The following is a 22,756-nucleotide window of genomic DNA, read 5'->3' as shown; positions in this document are numbered from 1 at the left end:
ATGAGAGTGGTCCTAAAGGAAGAGCGCTAAACTGGGGGAAGGCCAACTATACCAACATTTGGCAGGAGCTGGGGAATGTGGATTGGGAGCAGCTGTTTCAAGGTAAATCCACATTCAATATGTGGGAGACTTTCAAAGAGAGGTTGATAAGAGTTCAGGGTGGTATGTTTCTGTAAAAATGAGGGGTCGAAATGGCAAGGTTAGAGAACAATGGATGACAGGTGAAATTATGAGACTAGCTAAGAGGAAAAGGAATGCGTACATAAAGTCTAGGCTACTGAAGACAGACAAAGCTTTGGAAGAATATTGGGAATATAGGACCAATCTGAAATAAGGAATTAAGAGGACTAAAAAGGGTCATGAGATATCTTTAGCAAACAAGGTTAAAGAAAATCCCAAAGCCTTTTTTTCATACATAAGGAGCAAGGGGAAACTAGAGAAAGGGTTGGTCCACTCAGGGACAAAGGAGGAAAGTTATCTGTGGAGTCAGAGAAAAATGGGGGAGATTCCTAATGAGTACTTTACATTGCTATTCACGGAGAAGGACATGACGGATGTTAAGGTTAGGGATAGATCTTTGAGTACTGTAGGTCAAGTCAGTATAAGGAGGGAGGAGGTTTTGAGTATTCTAAAAGAGAGTAATATAGACAAGTCCCCAGGTCCAGATGGGATCTATCCCAGGTCACTGCAGGAAGTGAGAGAAGCAATAGCTGGGGCTTTAACAGATATCTTTGCAGCATCCTTGAACACAGGTGAGGTCCTTGAGGACTAGAGAATTGTTAATGTTGTCCCCTTGTTTAAGAAGGGTGGCAGGGATAATCCAGGTAATTATAGACCGGTAAGCCTGATGTCAGCGGTAGGGAAGCTGTGGAGAAGATACTGAGAGATAAGATCTATTCCCATTTGGAAGAAAATGAGCTTATCAGTAATGGGCAGCATGGTTTTGTGCGGGGGAAGGTCATGTCTTACAAAGCTAATAGATTTATTTGAGGAGGTGACAAAGGGGGAAGGGCTGTAGATGTCATATACATGGACTTTAGTAAGGTGTTTGATAAAGTTCCCTATGGTAGGCTGATGGAGCAGGTGAAGTTGCATGGGGTCCAGGGTGTACTAGCTAGATGAATAGAGAACTGGATTGGCAAAAAGATACAGAGTAGTAGTGAAGGGGAGTTTCTCAAAATGGACAGCTGTGACCAGTGGTGTTCCACAGGGATCCATGCTGGGACCACTGTTGTTTGTGATATTTATAAATGATTTGGAGGAAGATATTGGTTGCCTGATTAGCAAGTTTGTAGATGACACCAAGATTGGTGGAGTAGCATATAATGAAGGAGACTGTCAGAGAATACAGCAGAATATAGATAGATTGGAGAAATGGCAGATGGAGTTCAATCCAGGCAAAAGCGAGGTGATGCATTTTGGAAGATCCATTTCAAGAGCAAACTACACAGTAAATGGAAAGGTCCTGGGGAAAATTGACATACAGAGAAATCTGGGTGTTCAGGTCCAGTGTTCCCTGAAGGTGGGAATGCAGGTCAGTAAAGTGGTCAAGAAGGCATACAGCATGCTTTCCTTCATCGTACAGGGTACTGAGTACAAGAGTTGGCAGGTCATGTTACAGTTGTATGGGACTTTGGTTTGGCCACATTTGGAATACTGAACACAGTTCTAGTCGCTACATTACCAGCAGAATGTGGATGCTTTGGAGACGGTGCAGAGGAGGTTCACCAGGATGTTCCCTGGTATGGAGGGCTCTAGCTATGAAGAGAGGTTGAATAGATTAGGATTATTTTCATTAGAAAGATGGGAGGTTGAGGGGGGACCTGATTGAGGTCTACAAAATCATGAGAGGTGTAGACAGGGTGGATAGCAAGACACTTTTTCCCAGAGTGCGGAACTCAATTACGAGGAGTTACAAGTTTAAGGTGAGAGGGGAAAGGCTTGGGGGAGATATGTGTGAAAAGTTCTTTACGTACAGGATGGTGGGGGCCTGGAATGCGTTGCCAGAGGTGATAGGAAAGATAGCATCATTTAAGATGTATCTGGACAGGTACATGAATGGGCAGGGACCAAAGGGATACAGATCTTTAGAAAATAGGCAGCAGGTTTAGATAGAGGATCTGGCTCAGTGCAGGCTTGGAGGGCCAAAAGTCCTGTTGCTGTGCTGTAATTTTCTTTGTTCTAGTATGAAGATGAGAGGGATTTGGAGGTTGAGGGTGAAGTGAAGGAGGTATGGGATTAGGTGTTCATGGAGGTTTAAGAGATGATTTTGGCATGAGGGTGAGGGTGTGTAAGGAAGTGTTTGAATGAGGATTAGGAATACCTCACGCTTATCTCTAGAACTGATCCAATGTCTCAGTGAAAGGAGACGGGCCTTTTATCTGGACAGCCTCAATGTAAGCTGACCTGAGTTTCTGCTCCTGGCATGTGTTTGGAGATGGCATGACTGACACCATGCAGCTCCTGCCTCTGTGGATGCAAACAGCTTCTGCAGACCCTGCCAAATAGGAGGCAGGACTGCAAGTTTGGGAAATCTCACAGCAATCTATTCCTACTCAAGGATGAAAATCCAACCTTTTGTCTCAATTTAAGATATATCTTAAAGCTGATTATGTACAGTCATTTACAGAAACATGGTGCATTACATCTTCTGAGGTGAAGGAGAGATAGGCAAAAGGTTAATGTAAGCAATTTCTTTTTCTTGCGAGAGCCTTGTATTGAATACTTCTGATCATTATACTGTGTGATATAAAAAACTTTCAGGCTAAAATATTGACCTGACCAAACAAGCTAGCTCCTCGTAACTGCTTCCTCTCTAGTGTAGCACAGTAAAATCAAAGTTGAAATGGGGAAAGGACAGTAAGTCAGAGCTCAGGGAATTTGAGTTCAGGAACAAAGATGCCCTTGCTGCAGCTGCACAGGGTCTTGGTGAGTGATGTGTGCTGTTTTGTTTTTTTTCTCCAAGAGGCTATAGAGGGAGTTTAACAGAGTTCACCAAGCTGATCCTTGAAGTGGCAGGTTTGTCATATGAGGAGAGATTTGATTGACTAGGCCTGAATCCACTGGAGTTCAGAAAATAAAGAGGGAACCACACTAAAACATAAACTGTTGATAGGGCTGGACAAACAGGATACAGGGATGCTGTTCTCCTGAGCCAAGGGACCCCAAACATTTAGGATTAAGAGAAGCAGTCATTTCTTACTCAGCAGGTGGTGACCCAGTGGAATTCTCTACCATGGAAGACTGAAGTCACTGAATATATTTATGAAAGAATTGGATAGATTTTTAGATTAGAGTTTCTGGACAGCCTCAAAGATATCAAAGCATATTGGGAGTATAGTACGGAGACAGAGGATCAGCCCTGATCATACTCAAAAGCAGAGCAGACATGGGGATACTCTTGCTGCTATGTTCTGTTTCAATGTTTCATGTTTTGAGTATATTCAAGTTTTGTGCAGCTCTTGATCTTGAGGGAGGAAGATGTATTTTGCAGGAAGGAGAAAAAACTGAGGTTTTTGGAAGTACGTAATGCCAATAGAGGTGATATTAAAATTCAATTCAGACCAAATAAAATGGTGAGAATGGAAATAGGAAATACTTGATATATGAGAAAGTAAGAGTCGAGTGTGCGGTACTGGAAAAGCAACATCTGAGGAGCAGGAGAATCGATGTTTCAGGCAAGAGCCCTTCACCAGGAAAGTAAGGATTGAATCATAAAAGGTGGACTGAGACAATTAAAAATAAACTGTTATTAATTAGGTTTTTACATCACATACTTTATTATTCAAACATCACATAACACTTTCTTAAACAAGCATTCTTGCTTCCAAACTCATATGCTTCTTTATTTACTCAATATCTAGATAAATGTTGTAAAGTTCAAGGGACAAACAGAAAATAGCTGTCACTGAATATATCATGTGCTCCAACATGGGGTTTCTTTGACTCTGGAAAGTAATAGAATAAACATAACACTTTCATAAACAAGCATTCTTGCTTCCAAACTCATATGCTTTTTTATTTACCCAATATCTAGATAAATGTTGTAAAGTTCAAGAGACAAACAGAAAATAGCTGTCACTGAATATATCATGTGCTCCAACATGGGGTTTCTTTGACTCTGGAAAGTAATAGAATAAACATACCCCAGACTGTGGCTTAGATTATAAACTTACAGAAAGATTTATTCAACAATAAACATAAAATGAATAATTATAGCTGTAACTATTGCTACTCCTATTACAGAAAACGTTCACTGTAAAACAAAAGCACAAACAATGCCCCTTATGACCTTGGGAAGTATTTCACTGCTGTTCTATAACAGTATCTTTGACCTTCATCTATTACTGTTTGCTTCAAAATGATGGTAAAATCAACCCAGCATAACTTCAGCAAACCATTACTTACAGTTTGATTATTTTCCTGAAAATCACAACTTTAAGTAAAATTAAATGAACCGTAAAAGTTCCCAAAGGAATCAATGTTAAAGCCAGATTTAGGTTTCTTTGAACATTGCTCATTCACAAAAGATAGTTTGGAAGTAGAAATACTGTACCATGAAGGTGCAGCAGAATGCATTCTTAACTCAAATAGCTTGCAAACAAAAATATATTAGATTATGAGAAGTCAAATTCAGTTGATCCAAAACTCTGGTTTTGACAAAACTGTGAGCTATTCCTCTTGGCAGAACAGAAAATCCAATGGAAGGGTACCTGTGGTAGGCTGAAGTGCTGCAATGGTGTCTCCAGATTAGTACAACACTGCCAACCAATTAGAACAGAGTTAAGTCAAATTATAATGCGAATCACAAGTAAAACTACAGCAATAGCTGCAAAACTGTCATGTCCTTGTCCTGAACAAGTTTGCACCAAGACACAAATGTTTTTAAACACAGATGAAACTGGACTGTTTTACAATCTTTCATCAGATCACTCTTCAATGTATTAGGATGAAATGTTTAACAATGGAAAGCAAAGCAAGGAACATGTCACTGCTATGGTCTGTGCCAACGAGGTTGGTATCTAAAAGCAGTCATTTCTTAAATAGGGAAGTCCAAGAAGCCACGTTGTTTTGCATGTCACTTCACTACCCATGCAGTTTGAGGCTAATAAACCTACCTGAATAACTGCCAATAGTTGTGAGGTGTGAATCAGAAAAGTGGACAAAATATTTCAAAAGGAAGGAAGGAAGGAAAGATCATCATCCTGATGGCCCTGGAAGGTCCAATAACTACCCACCCATTACCCTGGTAAAACATGTTGACTCCATATGGCTGCTTTCCCTGGAGTATCAGAGGCTGAGGGGTGACCTTCTAGAGGTTTATAAAATCATGAGGGGCATGGATAGGGTAAATAGACAAGTCCTTTTCCCTGGGGTGGGTGAGTCCAGAACTAGAGGGCATAGTTTTAGGATGAGAGGGGAAAGATATAAAAGATATAAAAGGGGGCAACTCTTTCACGTGGTGCATATATGGAATGACCTGCTAGAGGAAGTGGTGGGAGGTTGGTTGGTACAATCACAGCATTTAAAAGGCATCTGGATGGGTAAATGAATAGAAAGAGTTTAGAGGGATATGGGCCAAGTGCTGGCAAATGGGAGGAGATTGGGTTCAGATATCTGGTTGGCATGGACAAGTTGGACTAAAGGGTCTGTTTCTGTGCTGGACATCTCCATGATTCTATAACTCACCTGAAGGTTGTACACTAAACGGAAATAAATTAGAGATTTTCCAGAGATAACTCCAAATGTTTTCAATGTTTTTACTATACACGGTCAGATCATTGTCAGGTGTGAACAGCTTGTAAAGATACTTTTCACATATTTACCATGTCACTGCAGTTTCATTTCTCTATTACACAGATTACATTTGTAACCAAATCAGGTTAAATAGGTGCCTCTCCAAATATCTCAACAAACTGCTTTGCACAAATTTGTGGGTTGCCCCTTTCATGATTTGATTGACTGCAATTTTACTGCACATCATGAAATATTAAAGGAAAAACATTGCAATTTGTTGTTTGGTTTTAAAATGCACATCTCAGTGGGCAGCGCACAGTGGTTAGCACTGCTGCCTCTCAGCGCCAGAGACCCGGGTTCAATTCCCGCCTCAGGTGACTGACTGTGTGGAGTTTGCACATTCTCCCCGTGTCTGCGTGGGTTTCCTCTGGGTGCTCCGGTTTCCTCTCACAGTCCAAAAATGTGCAGGTTAGGTGAATTGGCCATGCTAAATTGCCAGTAGTTGTAAATGTAGGGGAATGGGTCTGGGTGGGTGGCAGGTCGGTGTGGACTTGTTGGGCCAAACTAATCTAATCTAATCTAATCTAACAGGACAAAGGACCCTATACACCCAACATATAGGACCAACGTGGTATACAAAATCCATTGCAATAAGCACTACATCAGACAAACAGGAAGTCTGCATGGGTTTCCTCCAGGTGCTCCGGTTTCCTCTCACAGTCCAAAAATGTGCAGGTTAGGTAAATTGGCCATGCTAAATTGCCCGTAGTGTTATATAAGGGGTAAATGTAGGGGTATGGGTGGGTTGCGCTTCGGCAGGGTGGTGTGGACTTGTTGGGCTGAAGGGCCTGTTTCCACAGTGTAAGTAATCTAATCTAATCTAATCATTTCTACCAAGGCAATAATACTGAAATGCAAAGTATGTGGCATTTATTGCAACATAATTGGAAATCACAGCCCAACAAACACCATAATACCAACAAATTAGGGAGTCGGTGAGCTCGCGAGCTGCTGGGTTACCACGTAGGTGTTTCCTTACCACGCTGGGTAGCATCATCCAGCTTCCATGAAGTGCTGTTGTTCTGTCTTGCTTAGTTTTCACATGGACTGGACAGTTGGGGTGAGTGACACTTCGCGGTCTTCTCTGAAGCGGTTTGTACACGAGGTTTATCTCTGTGTGTTTGTTAATGGTCTTTTTGGTAGAAGACCATGCTTCCCAAGATTGGTTACTTTGTCATAGTTAAATTGATGGCCCTCTTGGTCTGTGTGTACAGAGACGAGGGAGAGTTGATCCTGTCGTTTAGTTGCCAGAAGTCGGATGGCTAGTTTTCTTCCTGTTTGTCTGATGTAGTGCTTGTTGCAATGGATTTTGTATACAATGTTGGTCCTATATGTTGGGGGTATAGGGTACTTTGTCCTGTTAAGTAGTTGGCGTAGTATGGCTATCGGTTGGTGTACCACCATAATACTTAGTGGTTGTAACAGCCCGGTCGTTAATTCTAATATGTTCTTCACATAGGGAAAGGTGGCTGATATGTTGGTAGGTACAACGTCTTCTTTTTGTTGGAGAGGCATTGGTAGTTGAAGCTGATGGGGTCGCTGTTGTTAGCAAAGACTTTGTGTAATTGTTCTTCCTCTTTCCTTGCACAGTTCTGGTGTGTTGCAGTGTGCCTCAGCTCTTTTGAATAGTGTCCTGACACACCTATGTTTGTGGACGTTGGGATGACTGCTATTCACCTCCATTGACATACGACTAGCCAAGGAAACAATCGCTACACTACTAGAGGATCCAGTAACAATGACTCCTAGCAACACCATCAGCACAGACAACATGCCCACTTTATCTTCAACGGCTAGATATAACAACAAGTCAACAAGCACATCGATAGGCTCTTCCATCTCAGGACTAATAGCAGAAGCAGTCATGCAGAGATTTGAAAACACAGCCCTTCCCCTAATACAACCAAAATTACAGATATAATATGGGGACTGTATTATCATCAAATGTACAAGACTAGAGGAAACACACCACCTCATTAACAGTATACTCACCGGTATCAAATTTACCAGGGAGGAAGAGAACAACCAACAACTCCGACACCGACGCCTAGATGTCATGGTAGAACAGATGGCCAATGGGGGATTTACAACTAAAGTATACAGGAAACCCACCCACACAGACCAGATCCTCAACTACAATAGCAACCATCCCAACATCCACAAAATAGGTATGTCAGGACATGATTCAAAGAGCCAGGACACATTGAACTGCACAAGAAAGAAGAAGATCACTTACACAAAGTCTTTGCTAACAACAGCTACCCCATCTGTTTTGTCTGCCAATGCTTATCCAACAGACAATGCCAAGAAGATACATTACCTACCAACATACCAGCCACCTTTCCCTACATGAAGAAAGTATCAGAATTAATGACCAGGCTTTTAAAACTACAAGGTATTATGGTGGCACACCAACCAACAGCCAGACTATGTCAACTACTTAACAGGACAAAAGGGCCACACACCCACAACATACAAAATCCATTGCAACAAGCACTACATCAGACAATTGGGAAGAAAACTAGCCACCCGACTTCTGCCAACTAAATGACAGGATCCACTGTCCCTTATCTTTGTACACAAAGACCACAAGGGCCATTAATTTGACTATGACAAAGTAACCAGTCTAAGACAAGCCAACCAAAGACAGGCAAGAGTGTTCTTGGAAGCCTGGTTTTCCACCAAAAAGGCCATCAACAAACACACAAGTGTACAAACTGCTGCAGAGAAGACCCCAAAGTGTCACTTACCCAAACAGACTGGGCCATGTAAAAGCTGAAAATGTGTTGCTGGAAAAGCGCAGCAGGTCAGGCAGCATCCAAGGAACAGGAGAATCGACGTTTCGGGCATAGCCCTTCTTCAGAAATCCTGAAGAAGGGCTGATGTCCAAAACGTCGATTCTCCTGTTCCTTGGATGCTGCCTGACCTGCTGCGCTTTTCCAGCAACACATTTTCAACTCTGATCTCCAGCATCTGCAGTCCTCACTTTCTCCTGGGCCATGTAAAAACCAAGTGAGACAGAACAACAGCACTTCACAGAAGTTGCACTGATAACCAGTATGGTAACGAAATGTTAACACAGTAACCCAGCAGCTCAGCAAACTACCTCATCCACAGCCCGAGCTACAGATCTTTGTGAAAACCTGAAATATCAACAAATAATGTGAGAGCTCTGCTTCAACTGTAAAATGGAAGAGCTACGTGTGAAGGAAGGTGTAACTTTTGGGTGAATTGATGGCACTGGGCAACTTTTGGTTTTTCTCTTGGGGGGTTGGGGGGGTTCTGCTTCACTTTGTCTTTGTTGGTTACTAGAAACCTGGGAATGGGAAAACAAGGAGTGTCCGGGTTTCACCAGTGACAGTCCATACTGTAATGTAATGTAATTTAATCTAATCAGTCACTGCCTCCCTTAGATTGCAAATCTTTCTAAAAAAAAGAGACAACGATCATATTTAATCCCAGATCAACTGGAGTTTTGATTGTCATTATCTATAGCACTAGACTACAATATGTGAAGTGCATGTTGCAACAGCAACTTTGACTGTAACACATAATAAAAATAAGCAAACTGAATGACCCAACTTATTTTTACAAGTCATTAATCTAAATAAACATGTACTAATGTGGCCTGGAGAGGGTTTTGTCAACTAAAGGAAACTCCTGCCTAATAAGAATTATTCTGTGAACTTTAAGTAACAATGAGACTTTGAAAGCTAAGTACATAAGCAGCAGATGAAACCAACTCACAACAGAAGATATTACAGTCTGGAAACCTCCTTGTGATTACTAGACAAACAATCTGTATTCTCCTTTACCATATAGCAAATCGGGAGGGCCATTTTAAACTATCTTTTTAACCCTAGAATTATTCAATCCCTACCGTGTGGAAGTAGGCCATTCAGCCCATCAAATCCACACCAAACCTCTGAATAGCAGCCCACTCAATCCACGAAGCCGGCACATCCATGGGCATTATGGGTAATTTAGCATGGCCATTCCACCTAACCTGCACATCTTTGGACTGTGGGAGCAAACCAAGCAGACATGAGAACAATATGCAAATTCCACACAGTCACTCGAGGGTAGAATCGAACCTGAATCCCCTGTTGCAGTGAGGCAGTAGTGCTAACCACTGAGCCACCATGCCACCTACATGTAACTATGAAAAAAGAAAAAATATATATAACATTCCATACACTAATATCCTTTTTTTTGAACACAGGGCCTGATTTTGATGAGTTCATTTTCAATTGGATATGTTTCTGTGCTTCATTTTTGTCATAAATGCACCTTTGCAAAATTGAAAGGACCAAGATTTTCACCTTCCCATAGTGCCAGTCCAATGAAATTATTTAATTCCCAAAGCCAGATGAATGACAACATTTATGTGCAGTAATAAGTTGTACTCTTTGCCCAGAGGGCAACTGAATTAGAAGAAAAGTAACTTATTCAGAATCCCTACTGGACAGTAGAGAAGTGCAAAACGTATTGAGTATGTTTCCCTGAAAAATGTTCCTTGTTGAATTTGGAATAGATGCAGTATGTTCACACTCCTTTAGCATATTGACATAATATTAACTGCCCTTTTTAGGTGAATTATGGTCACAATAGGGCGGCACGGTGGCGGTGGTTAGCACTGCTGCCTCACAGCGCCAGGGACCCAGGTTCGATTCCAGCCTCAGGTGACTATCTGTGTGGAGTTTCCACAAGCTCCCCGTGTCTGCGTGGGTTTCCTCCAGGCGCTCCAGTTTCCTCCCACAGTCCAAAGATGTGCAGGTTAGGTGAATTGGTCATGCTAAATTGCCCAAAGAGTTAGGTGCATTAGTTAGGGGGAATGGGTCTGGGTGGCTTACTCTTCAGATGGTCGGTGTGGACTAGTTGGGCCAAAGGGCCTGTTTTCACACTGCAGGGAATCTAATCTAATCTAATCAATTGCACATGATCTTTCCTACGAGAAACGTCATCATTCACATTCCTATCCTACTAAAGACACTTCACTTGTTTTCTCAAGACAACAGGACTTTCAGAATTTACTGGAACAGTAATTTGGAGTAAATGTGATCAATATTTAAAACTAACATCAAAATAATAATTGCACAGAATTGAAAATATGCTTTTCATTCACAGGGTATTATACCTTTGCCACAGCTCATTATAAAGATGAGTTTTTGGAAAATGTGGGCTTTTGAAGCTATCAAATTTCAGGGAACTCTGAAAAATTAATATTTCCATCCAGTCAAGCAAAGCACCAAGCAACCTGGTAAGAAATTGCTTTAACAGTAATTGTGGAACATTGCTCCTGGCTAAGCATCCTAGCCTCCAGGAGCAAGAAGAGAGAAGGAGATACAGAAAGTGGAATGAATATTGGAAGAAAAAAGAAGTGAATAACATAAGCCTAATGATCCTTCTGGAACTAAAACAGGATAATAAACCAGCAGCAATGAATTAAAGGTAGTTTTAAAAGGTTTTAAAATGGTGAAAGCTGGGATCAAGCACTTATGATACTTAATACAACTTTTACCCCGAACTTTAGAGATGAACACGTTTTCAAGCTTTTATTCAAAATACAAGTATTGGGATGTTTACATTGTCATCTCATTATCTTCCCCCAGACATTCCTGTATCCTGAAAAAAAAGAGAAAATATTGTGTTTTTTAAGCATTTGCATGATTTATCCAAATTATCTAAAGTTATGTGTTAATGCAGCACAAGTAGTCCATGGACAATGTCAAATCATTTAAGACAAAAACTGAAAATGACGTAGACATTTTAGCAGATTTACATGAGGGCTTTTGTTGTACACAGAAATGAATTCAGATCTGGAATAACTATATCAAAAACATAAAGAACAACATCACTTCCAATAAAATATGTCAAAGCAACACAGGTTTAACTCAGTAAGAGACAAAATCAAGTCCAAAGTTGGCAAGTTTTCATATAATTTTCATACATGTGGAATGAAAGCTTGCTGAGAGCAGTGGAGGTGAAAAGTTATGAATCCTTGTTTTAGTTACACTTTGCTTAAAATCACAATGCACTGGCCAAGCCCTCTAGTTAACTTTTGATGATGTCAGCTCTTTAAGAGAAAATACAAAGTTGTACCCAGTACCGCACTACACGTGTCCCAACTCTATGCTTGCTGTGCATAAATGAATTAAAATGGTTAAATCACTTCACGTATATCTTGTGATCAAACCAATTCTACCCATGTCAATTGCTCCCAAGCAGAGCAATGTTGACTTTGAGTACTACAAAATACTAGAAATAAATACAGAAGACCATGTTGCCATTCAATTAGCTTATATTAAATCTAGAGCCCTGCAAATCACAATCCAAAGTTCCAAGCTCTTGCATGAATGTGGTCTTATGTTAAAGAACACATGCAGTGCATCTGCCTGAAGGAAGATATTAAATCGGCACGCTGGACATGTTCTGCATTTTAACAAGAAATGAAAGGGTGGGCTGTAATCTCAACACCCTTTCCACTGGTTTTGATAAATATTTTAACTGTTATCCCCATTTGTGACCACTACATATTAAATAGATTTGTTCATACCCTTTTGGCACATGAGCTTCATCCATTTGTGATGTCACTCTAAAATGGGAATCATGTCAAAACATGCTTTCATTATGCTAAAACACGTGCTTTTGCATAATAACTACCTTTCTTCTTTTTGGGCTTTGACTGACACAATTATTTGTATTGCTAAATTATTTCTTAAACCAAATGAAGCATTTTGCATAAAAGCAAAAAATGCTGGACCACTGGAACTGAGGATAAAGGAATAAAAGAATCAATCATTCAGGTATAACCCACCATTAGAACTATGGTTTCTGCTCATTTTTTGACATGGATACATTCATGCAACAACTGATATCAGTGCCCAACAGCTGGGGCCAAAACAAAGCTACACTAGAAATGCTCAAACCAATGCATCTTTGCAGCATCTTAGTAGAAACTGGAGTGAGGACAAGCTTCCTCACCACAAACTAGGAAAAGCCCAGTTTCAGTTCTTAGTTTCAGTTCTTAGTAAATGCCAAGCTTCCTAACCTTAAACAGAGAAGCAACAGTGTATTTCAATGGACTGCAATCAGAATAATTGATGGGGAACTGATCATTAGACACTAATGAGAAACTTACGCATGGGTATTGGATGAATGTAAGATCATTCCAGGCCTCTGCTCCTTCCCCACCTACCCTAAGTGACTGCCTTGTTATATACATGACTGATGCATGTCTGCAGAGGTATGGCATTAATAGAGATTGGTAAAGTAGATCAGCTATGTGTATGACTACTGTGACAGTCAAGAGATTGGGCAAGAACTGTAACTAGAACAACTCCTCTGAAAAAAGTATAAAACCCATCAAACTTCTATGCTGCGTTAAAGTTTGCCAAACTACAGCAACTAAATTTCAAGAGTTGTAGTTTCTGAGTGGATCTGAATTATTTGACCAAGTACAAAGAGTTCATCTGCTCTGAATTTTGGGCCAATTTACCACAATTCACATGCTTGTACGTGTTAAAATTAGGTGGGCAGCATCTAAAATTCATGTACCTACCTAAATTTCTCCAAAATCAGCACAGCCCTAAGCAGTTACCATACAGTGGTGCTGGAAAAGCACAGCAGGTCAGACAGCATCCGAGGAGCAGGAGAATCAACGTTTCGGCATGATTCCTGATGAAGAGCTTATGCCCAAAACATTGATTCTCCTCCTCCTCAGATGCTGCCTGACCTGCTGTGCTTTTCAAGCACCACACTCTTGACTCTGATCTCTGCAGTCCTCAGTTTCTCCCAGTTACTACACAGCCCTTATCTTTACTCTGCTGCTGATTTCCTCAATGCACTGCAGGAGACTGAGGAGCATTGTGAAGAAACCATCTGGTGGCCAGGAAAGAAGCCATTTGGCAGTGAGGCACAAAGCCCTCAAGACTCATCCTCAGAAGGGAATAGGAGCAACTGGCAAGAATGTTCAATGCCCAGAGTTCTGGTTCCCAGAATGTTGCAGATGTGCCAGAAAAACATCAATAACCTCATTCAGATGCTCAAGGAGAGTCAATACATCTGCACATTACATCTCTTGGCCAACAAATTACACAATTCTCACATTGCTAAATGCACCAGACCTCTACTACTCAGCCAACAGCACACCCTGACACTCCGGTCTTACCTCTGATGTCCTCACCTACACACACCTTACAATAATACCAGCCACAAAGGTAAGTTTCCATGTTTCTAAAAGCTTACAACTATTCACTTATGGAAGCTACGTTACCCACTGCCACTTGTACATTGGGCAGGTTTTGTCAAGAAGAAAGGTATCTGAAGTTAGGAAAGTTCCTGACCCCTCAAAACTATCCCCATTAAAAGGAGACCACCGCTCAATCTATTTTCATCTCGGGGAGGGAGGCAGGGACAGAAGGGGGTGCGACCCAACTGTTCCTGGAAGCAGACGAATGACAAGACCAACATGTTCAGACCTTCCTCAATTCAATGAGATATTGACCCAATTGTAATCATAATTACTTGGCTCTTCTTTGCACCCCACCAGACAGCCATTACCCAACTCCCATAATCCCATCATCCTATTACATCACTGCACTCTCTGTGCATCCTTACACCTTCCGTGTTCCAAATTACAACCCATGCCCACCATATCTCTTCAATATCAATAGAAGCAAACATGTATTTTCTGGATGACATAATTACGGATGATTGGCTAAGTACCAAGCATGACTAATATGCTGAGCTCAGCAGGTAATACACGGTTGGAAAGGGAGTGCAATATTTGGTTAACGGACATCTCTATTAAGTTACTCTCTTTTTGATGCAGTTTTTCAATGGTTGTATGTAGGATTAAGCATTCTAGAGCGATAGCAGACTTGTGAAATTGCTGTAATGAATGGCTGTGTTTGACTGACAGTTTTCTAAGAAGGAAAGAGGGCCAATATATTTCAATAGGAATGCTGAATTTTGTCTTCTTGTATTTTTGTCTTTGGCTCAGGTCCAGGTTCCTTTTGTGATGCACAACTTCTCTAAGACGCCAGAGAGAAGTCTAATTCCACAAAATTGGTGAGGGATTTGAAAATGTCCACTGCCCCAAGGAGTTGGCAAGTGTCGGCATGTTGCACAGCGGCTATTTGCTGTGATCTTTCACAGTGCTGGCAACACTTGTCGGACACCAGAAGGGGCAGAAATCCTGGAAGTGGATCCTGTTTACAAATCCCTCTGCCCGACTCAACACAAATCTATGCCACAGCCCCTAATGGTTAGAAAGGCAGCTGTCAACTTTTATACAGCAAGCTCCCACAAACAGCAAAATTATAAAGATCAGTATTGAGTTGTTATGATGTCTCAGGATAAACGTTAGGCAGGCTGTAAGTGAAAACTCTTGCTTTTTTTCCAAAATAGTGCCATGAGATCTTTTCCGGCCACACAAGAGGGATGAACAAGCCTTGGTTTAACATCCAATCCAAATGCCTCTGTCAGAGCAGTATCCCCTCAATACTACACAGGAGTGTTTCCCTTGATTTTTGTGCTTGGGTTCTTGAGTGGGACTGCAACCCAAAAACTTCTGACTCAAAAGGAAAGATTGGTACTGGTTGAACCACAGCTGATTAATACATATGCACGGCGAAACAATGGGCTACAAATAGGGACAACTTGTGTGCAAACTCTCCGAGGACAAGGTCACAGGCAATGTACTTCTTAATGGGCCAGCATACAGGTGAACGATACATAGCAAAGTGCTTCGTTTATTGACAGGCCTGCCTGACTGCCTTCCGCAAATATCCAGGAGGAGTTCTGCTACATGTCGTGGAAGTAGTGACCACCTCCATGACAACACAACATGCTGGTGTGTCACCAGCACTGGTGTGTCTGTTGATCACTGTCTCAACTTCTATTCCAGAAACAAGACCCCTCAATATATCAGTGCTTGCAGTGGGATCTCAGCCAAAGATCATGAGACCCTTCCTTGCTAGTAGGCAGGCAGGCTCAGACTGTTTCTACGCAGTCTGTCTGCAGACACCCAGGTAGCAGTGATCGTTGATGTGAACCTAAGTTCTTGATGGACCTGCTGACTCTCATAGCAGTTGGTGCTCCAGCAGGTTACAGGGTTTGCTGAAATTGGGAAGCAGCACCATGTATACCTCCAGAGTGGTAGCAGGCAGTCTATGGCTTAGTGGTTAGCACTGCTGCCTCACAGTACCAGGGACCCAAGTTTGACTCCAGCCTTGGACGACTGAGTTTGCACATTTTCCCCATGCTCTGGGTGCTCCAGTTTCCTCCCATAGTCCAAAGATGTGCAGATTAGGTGGACTGGGAGAAAGTAAGGACTGCAGGTGGAGATCAGAGTCGAGAGTGTAGTGCTGGAAAAGCACAGCCGGTCAGGCAGCATCTGAGCAGCAGGAGAATTGATGTTTCTGGCATATGCCCTTCATCAGATTGGGTGGATTGGCCATGGTGTCCAGGGACTTGCAGGCTTGGTGGATTAGTCACTGGAAATGCCGGGTTACAGGGATAGGATGGGATGCTCTTTGAAAGAACAGTGTGGACTTGATGGGCTAAAGACCTGCTTCCACACTGTAGAGAGTCTATACATGAGGTCAGAGTGTCTTCAAGTCACGAGCACTATTTTGTCCCTACTCCCTTTGTGAACTGCTGCCTCCTGAGGACTGACCCTGATTCATTGTTGTGTAGGGGTGGTGTTACTGGGTGACCCATTGTGGGACCTCTTCCTCTTTGCAGAGATTCCCCTTTGCTTCCTCCACTAAATGGCCCTCAGCACAGCAATTTCAGATGCACACAGGGCAGTGGTCAAAGTGAGTTACACCAGCAATTTGGAGATAGAGAGGACTACAGATGCTGAAAAGTCAGAATTGATGAAATATGGGGACTGGACAAAAGCACAGCAGGTGAAGCAGCATCAGAGGAGCAGGAGAGTCGATGTTTCTGGCAGGAGCCTTCATCAGGACTGGTGGAAATGATGTCATCCTCTGTGGTGGTGGGGACGGCTGGAGCAGCCGTGTGGTTAATGGTGTCTGGTGGATTCAGGAGGTGGTCAGGGATAGGATCTGGAGTAGTCGAGGTCACCTGGTTCTGGTGGTAAATACAAGAGAATTTGGTGTACTTACTCTCTTTGGTATCCGATAGGGTGGAGAAAAAGTGTTAGTTGAGAGTGTGGATCCTGCTGAGGATGAACAACTGTGGAGTCCTTTACAGGTTGAGAAAGCAAGGCTCTGAGCTGGGGCTGAGAGACGATGGTGGTGAGTGTGGAGCTGAGGATCCATAGGGAGAACCATTTCTGGAGGCTTTGGACGTGCTGTAGGTAGCAGTTGTCAAGGTTTGGTCCAAATTCAGATGGTCTGAATGTTTTCTGGAGTCCATGGGGGATATACTGGCTACATAGGCATGTGCTGAGGAAGGAGATGTGGCAGGAGGAGCGCGATTGTTTGAGGATGTGGTCAAAGAGCTTCAGGGTGGAGATGACAACCAGGGGGTTGCCGTGGGAGAGGGGAGGAAATCTCCTTCAAGGTGGGCATCCTTGGGCAGAGACTTCACCGTATGGTTTTCAGCAACTTGGAGATAGTGAGGACCGCAGATGCTGGAAAGTCAGAGTCTATGGAATGTGGAGCTGGAAAAAGCACAGCAGATCAAGCAGCATCAGAGGAGCAGGAGAGTTGGCCAGGACCCTTCAGAACTCAGCAGGCAGAGCAAGAAACAGACATCATTCTGGTACGTCATTCATAGCTACACTGAAAACATGCTGTGTGAAGAAATTTTGTACAAAATTTATGACATGTAATTGATTAAATATCCAGCAAGAGCCTTTTTGTCGAGATAGAAGATCAATTTTACCTCAAAATTATTATTAAATACGATAATACATTAAGAATAGTACAAGCATCCTTCAATGGGATTTCTGTTTTTCTAAAAAATGCTTTCTTGGACGTTTCCTTAAAGCCATATAACGGATTGCCTGTTCTAAACAGGGGAAATGAGGTTAAATAGGATCAGGACACAACAGTGCACGGAATGTGTGTGGATTAGCTTGCTTCCCGAAAATCCGCCCTTCGCTATTGTGCAAACGAATTCAAACTATTCTCAACGGTGTTTTAATCCCGTGGTTCGAAGATTGTATAACCTTTTCACGCCCCTTTTTTTTCAAAGGTATGGTCCCGGTTAACTAACCATTCGAAGCGGGACAACGCCTGACTGTCCCCAGGGGAGACTCTGAAGAAAATATTCGGTCATCACGAGATAGAGAGCGTGATGAGGGCGGTCTCTCGCCTGTACTTACTTGACCCAGAGTAGTAAAACATTCACCCAGTCAGACTCACTGCACTATTAAGACATTGATTGGACGGATGATTAAATAAATAATTCCAACCGTGTCTTTAAATCGTTGCCTGGTTGACTGCAGCTCGAAATAACAACAGAAACTAAACATCCTGTTACATTATGTCAAACTCAACTAAGGATTCTTTCAGGATGTGAGCTATTATTTGTAAATTATCTTGTATTCTAACTAATTAGCGTGGCTCCTATGGTCAGACATGGTCATGTCTAACTTTGAGGACACGAAATCGCTGTAATTTCTGATTTAGATTCGCTTTTAAAAACTTAAACCACACTTCGGCGGCTCTGAATCCTGCTGGTACAGGACTGAAAATGGAACCCGCACAGTCACACCCAGCTAAATATTGCAGGTTCAGTACCCGGACATGGATCTGTTCGTATCCAGTTGTAATAACAAATTCATTTATAGAGAGAAAATAAACATTTTGCACTTAAACTACATTATTTTGTGACCTAAGACTGACCCCAAAGCGCCTTACAACCGATAGAAGTCACTTCAGATGTCCGTCGTGGCTCGGTATAGTAGTATCCGTTGTCGTTTAGAGTTTTAATTTGCTCAGTGGAGCATTCTCCCCACTGGGCTGACAGGGATGTGGCAGCAATGGGGTGATGTGAGTACACGTGGAGCCTACGACCAAGAGGTAGGTGAAGACAGGATCGGGCAGGGTAAGGGGCGGCTGTTCATACTGGGAGAGGGAGCTAGAAGCGACTTAAATGGAAATAGGCAAAGTCAGAAGTCGCAGGGCACCACGTTATCGTCCAACAGGTTGATCTGAAATCATAAGCTTTCGGAACGCTGCTCCTTTGTTACTTCACCTGACGAAGGGGCAGCGCTTTGAAAGCGTGTGATTTCAAATCAACCTATTGGACGATAACGTGGTGGCGTGTGACTTCTGACTTTGTTCACCTCAGTCCAGCATAGACACCGCCACAAAATGGAGGTAAGGAATTCAGGAATGGGTGTGGGTGGAGGAAGAGGGGATTGGTGTTGTCTGGAAAGAGAGAGGAATGGAAGTGGAGTAAAGGTGGAATGATTGGGGGGGGGGGGAATTGGAGTAGTAAATGGTGGAAGAGTGAGAGGAAATGGAGGTTAGAGAGGGAGAATGGTGATAGAGAGACTGGGGAAATGGGCTGGAAAAAGGGAATGAATCTGATGGGGGAATGGAGTTGGAAGATTCAGGTGGTTAGGGGCTATAATTTGTGACGGGGTAGTGGAAGTTGGATTTGCTGGGTAGGGGTAAACAGGTATTATGGAAGTCAGAAAAGATGGGAGGTTATGCAGTGGAGACACTGTATAACTTCGTAAGGTAAATGGTTTTTAGATTGCTTACAGTGTGGAAACAGGCCTTTCGGCCCAACAAGTCACACTGACCCGCGGAAGTGCAACCCACTCGGACCCATTCCCCTACATTTACCCCTCACCTAACACTACAGGCAATTTAGCATAGCCAATTCACCTAACTTGCACATTTTTGGATTGTGGGAGGAAACCAGAGCACCCAGAGGAAACCCACACAGACATGGGGAGAATGTGCAAACTCCACACAGGGAGTCGCCTGAGGCAGGAATTGAACCCGGGTCTCTGGCACTGTGAGTCAGCAGTGCTAACCACTGTGCCTCTGTGGGAGCTTGCTCTGTTAAAGTTGGCCATCATATTTCTTACGTTACAACAAAGACTCCACTCAAAATATGAATTTGAAGGTAAAGTGTTTTGGGGTGGTTAAGGGGGATGTGTAAAGGCAGGTCTTTCTTTAATAGTGTAATCATAGTTGAAACGACAGGAAAACAGCATTTTTAAATTGTTTTATGTGGGTAGTTTCAATTTCAGTTGCTTCTGCTATAACGCAGTACTGCCGTTCTCGTGCAACCCTGTGTTATAAGAAAATCGCATAATAGCAGCATCATTTAAACCAATGGGGCTAGAGTCACATTACAAGCAATACATGCTTTAAAAGTTCATGCTCTCAAAAGTGTCCCCAGTTCATCAATCGTGTTGTTGCAAATTTGCAACAACGAAACATACATTACAGCAGAATGCCATGTACATAAAGATGTAAGGACCTGAAAGTGTGAAATTTCAGGAGTACCTAAAGCACCATCCACTATGGTGATGTCACAAGAGTATGGTGGGAATACAGCTCGGTACCTTGAAGGAGTCTCTGTAACAATTTAATTACATCTTAATTGCTAACATGCAATAAACTATACCTTGTTTAAGACAGCAATCTTCTCATTAGACCAGCAATGGTTTTCCACCACCAAACCAAACCAAGCAGGCCCTGTGGATCCCTGCCCTAAAGAGGATGATTTTAGAAAATTTACCACGTGATGCAGATCAGATCATGCAACAAGGTGGTCAGCAGTGAGGATTGCTCCTTACAACAAGGCAGGATCTACAGTCAATGGTAAAAGCATTTAGAGTCATAGAGATGTACACCATGGAAACAGACGCTTCGGTCCAACCCGTCCATGCTGACCAGATATCCCAACCCAATCTAGTCCCACCTGCCATGCACCTGGCACAAATCCCTCCAAACCCTTCCTATTCATATACCCATCCAAATGCCTCTTAAATGTTGCAATTGTACCAGTCTCCACCACTTCCTCTGGCAGCTCATTCCATGCACGTACCACTCTCTGCATGAAAATGTTGCCCCATAGGTCTCTTTTATGTCTTTCCGCTCTCACCCTAAACCTATGCCCTCTAGTTCTGGACTCCGCCCCCCAGGGAAAAGACTTTGCCTATTTACCCTATCCATGCCCCTCATAATTTTGTGAATCTCTATAAAGTCACCCCTTAGCCTCCGACGCTCCAGGGAAAACATCCCCAACCTGTTCAGCCTCTCCCTATAGCTCAAATCCTCCAACCCTGGCAACATCCTTGTAAATCTTTTCTGAACCCTTTCAAGTTTCACAACATTTTTCTGATAGGAAGGAGACCAGAATTGCACACAATATTCCAACAGTGGTGTAACCAATGTCCTGAACAGCTACAATATGACCTCCCAACTCCTGTACCCAATACTCTGACCAATAAAGGAAAGCATACCAAACACCTTCTTCACTATCCTATCTACCTGTGACTCCACTTTCAAGGAGCTATGAACCTGCACTCCAAGGTCTCTTTGTTCAGCAACACACCCTAGGACCTTACCATTAAGTGTATAAGTCATGCTAAGATTTGCTTTCCCAAAATGCAGCACCTCGCATTTGTCTGAATTTAACTCCATCTGCCACTTCTCAGCCCATTGGCCCATCTGGTCAAGATCGTATTGTAATCTGAGGTAACCCTCTTCGCAGTCCACTACACATCCAATTTTGGTGTCATCCGCAAACTTACTAACTGTATCTCTTATGCTCTCATCCAAATCATTTACGTAAATGACAAAAAGTAGAGGACCCAGCACCGATCCTTGTGGCACTCCACTGGTCACAGGCCTCCAGTCTGAAAAACAACCCTCCCCCACCACCCTCTGTCTTCTACCTTTGAGCCAGTTCTGGATCCAAATGGCTAGTTCTCCCTGTATTCCATGAGATCTAACCTTGCTAATCAGTCTCCCATGGGGAACCTTGTCGAACACCTTACTGAAGTCCATATAGATCACATCTACCGCTCTGCCCTCATCAATCCTCTTTGTTACTTCTTCAAAAAGCTCAATCAAGTTTATGAGACAGGATTTGCCACGCACAAAGCCATGTTGACTATCCCTAACCAGTCCTTGCCTTTCCAAATACATGTACATCTTGTCCCTTAGGATTCCCTCCAACAACTTGCCCACCACCGAGGTCAGGCTCACCAGTCTATAGTTCCCTGGCTTGTCCTTACCACCCTTCTTAAACAGTGGCACCATGGTTGCCAACCTCCAGTCTTCCGGAACTTCACCTGTGACTATCGATGATACAAATATCTCAGCAAGAGGCCCAGCAATCACTTCTCTAGCTTCCCACAGAGTTCTCGGGTACACCTGATCAGGTCCTGGGGATTTATCCACCTTTACCCATTTCAAGATATCCAGCACTTCCTCCTCTGTAATCTGTACATTTTGCAAGATGTCACCATCTCTTTCCCTACAGTCTATATCTTCCATACCCTTTTCCCACAGTAAATACTGATGCAAAATATTCATTTAGTATCTCCCCCATTTTTTGCAGATCCACACAACGGCCGCCTTGCTGATCTTTGAGGGATCCTAGTTACCCTAGGACCTCATTTTTAAATTCCAGCCTAACCCTTCAGAATCTCAACCTTTCCCTTCCTATATCGTTGGTTCCAATGTGGACAATGACCTCTTGCTGGCCCCTCTCCCCTGTGAGAACATTCTGTACCCTCTCTGAGACATCTTTGATCCTGGCACCAGGGAAGCAACACACCATTCTGCTTTTTCGCTGCTGGCCACAGAAATGTCTGTCTCTACCTCTGACTACAGAATTCCCTAATACAATTGATCTCTTCGAAGCCGACGTACCCTCATTGCATTAGAACCAGTCTCCATACCAGAAACTTGGCTGTTCGTGCTGCGTTCCCCTGAGAATCCATTACCTCCTACGTTTTCCAAAACAGCATACCTGTTTGAAATGGGTATATCCACAAAAGACTCCT

General features: G+C 42.8%; 1 long non-coding RNA gene across 1 annotated transcript; it reads right to left on the bottom strand.

The window, feature by feature from the left end:
• Nucleotides 1–3,775: 3,775 nt before the first annotated feature.
• Nucleotides 3,776–18,902, bottom strand: LOC140465068 (uncharacterized). The gene is made up of 3 exons (XR_011955061.1): nucleotides 18,621–18,902; nucleotides 11,318–11,421; nucleotides 3,776–4,760 (listed from the first exon to the last, which is right to left on the bottom strand). It is a non-coding gene; the product is annotated as an uncharacterized lncRNA (long non-coding RNA).
• Nucleotides 18,903–22,756: the final 3,854 nt, after the last annotated feature.

Source organism: Chiloscyllium punctatum, chromosome 41 (assembly GCF_047496795.1).
Source record: "Chiloscyllium punctatum isolate Juve2018m chromosome 41, sChiPun1.3, whole genome shotgun sequence".
In the NCBI taxonomy this organism is placed as follows: Eukaryota; Metazoa; Chordata; class Chondrichthyes; order Orectolobiformes; family Hemiscylliidae; genus Chiloscyllium; species Chiloscyllium punctatum.
This window is presented reverse-complemented; position numbering and strand designations above follow the sequence as displayed.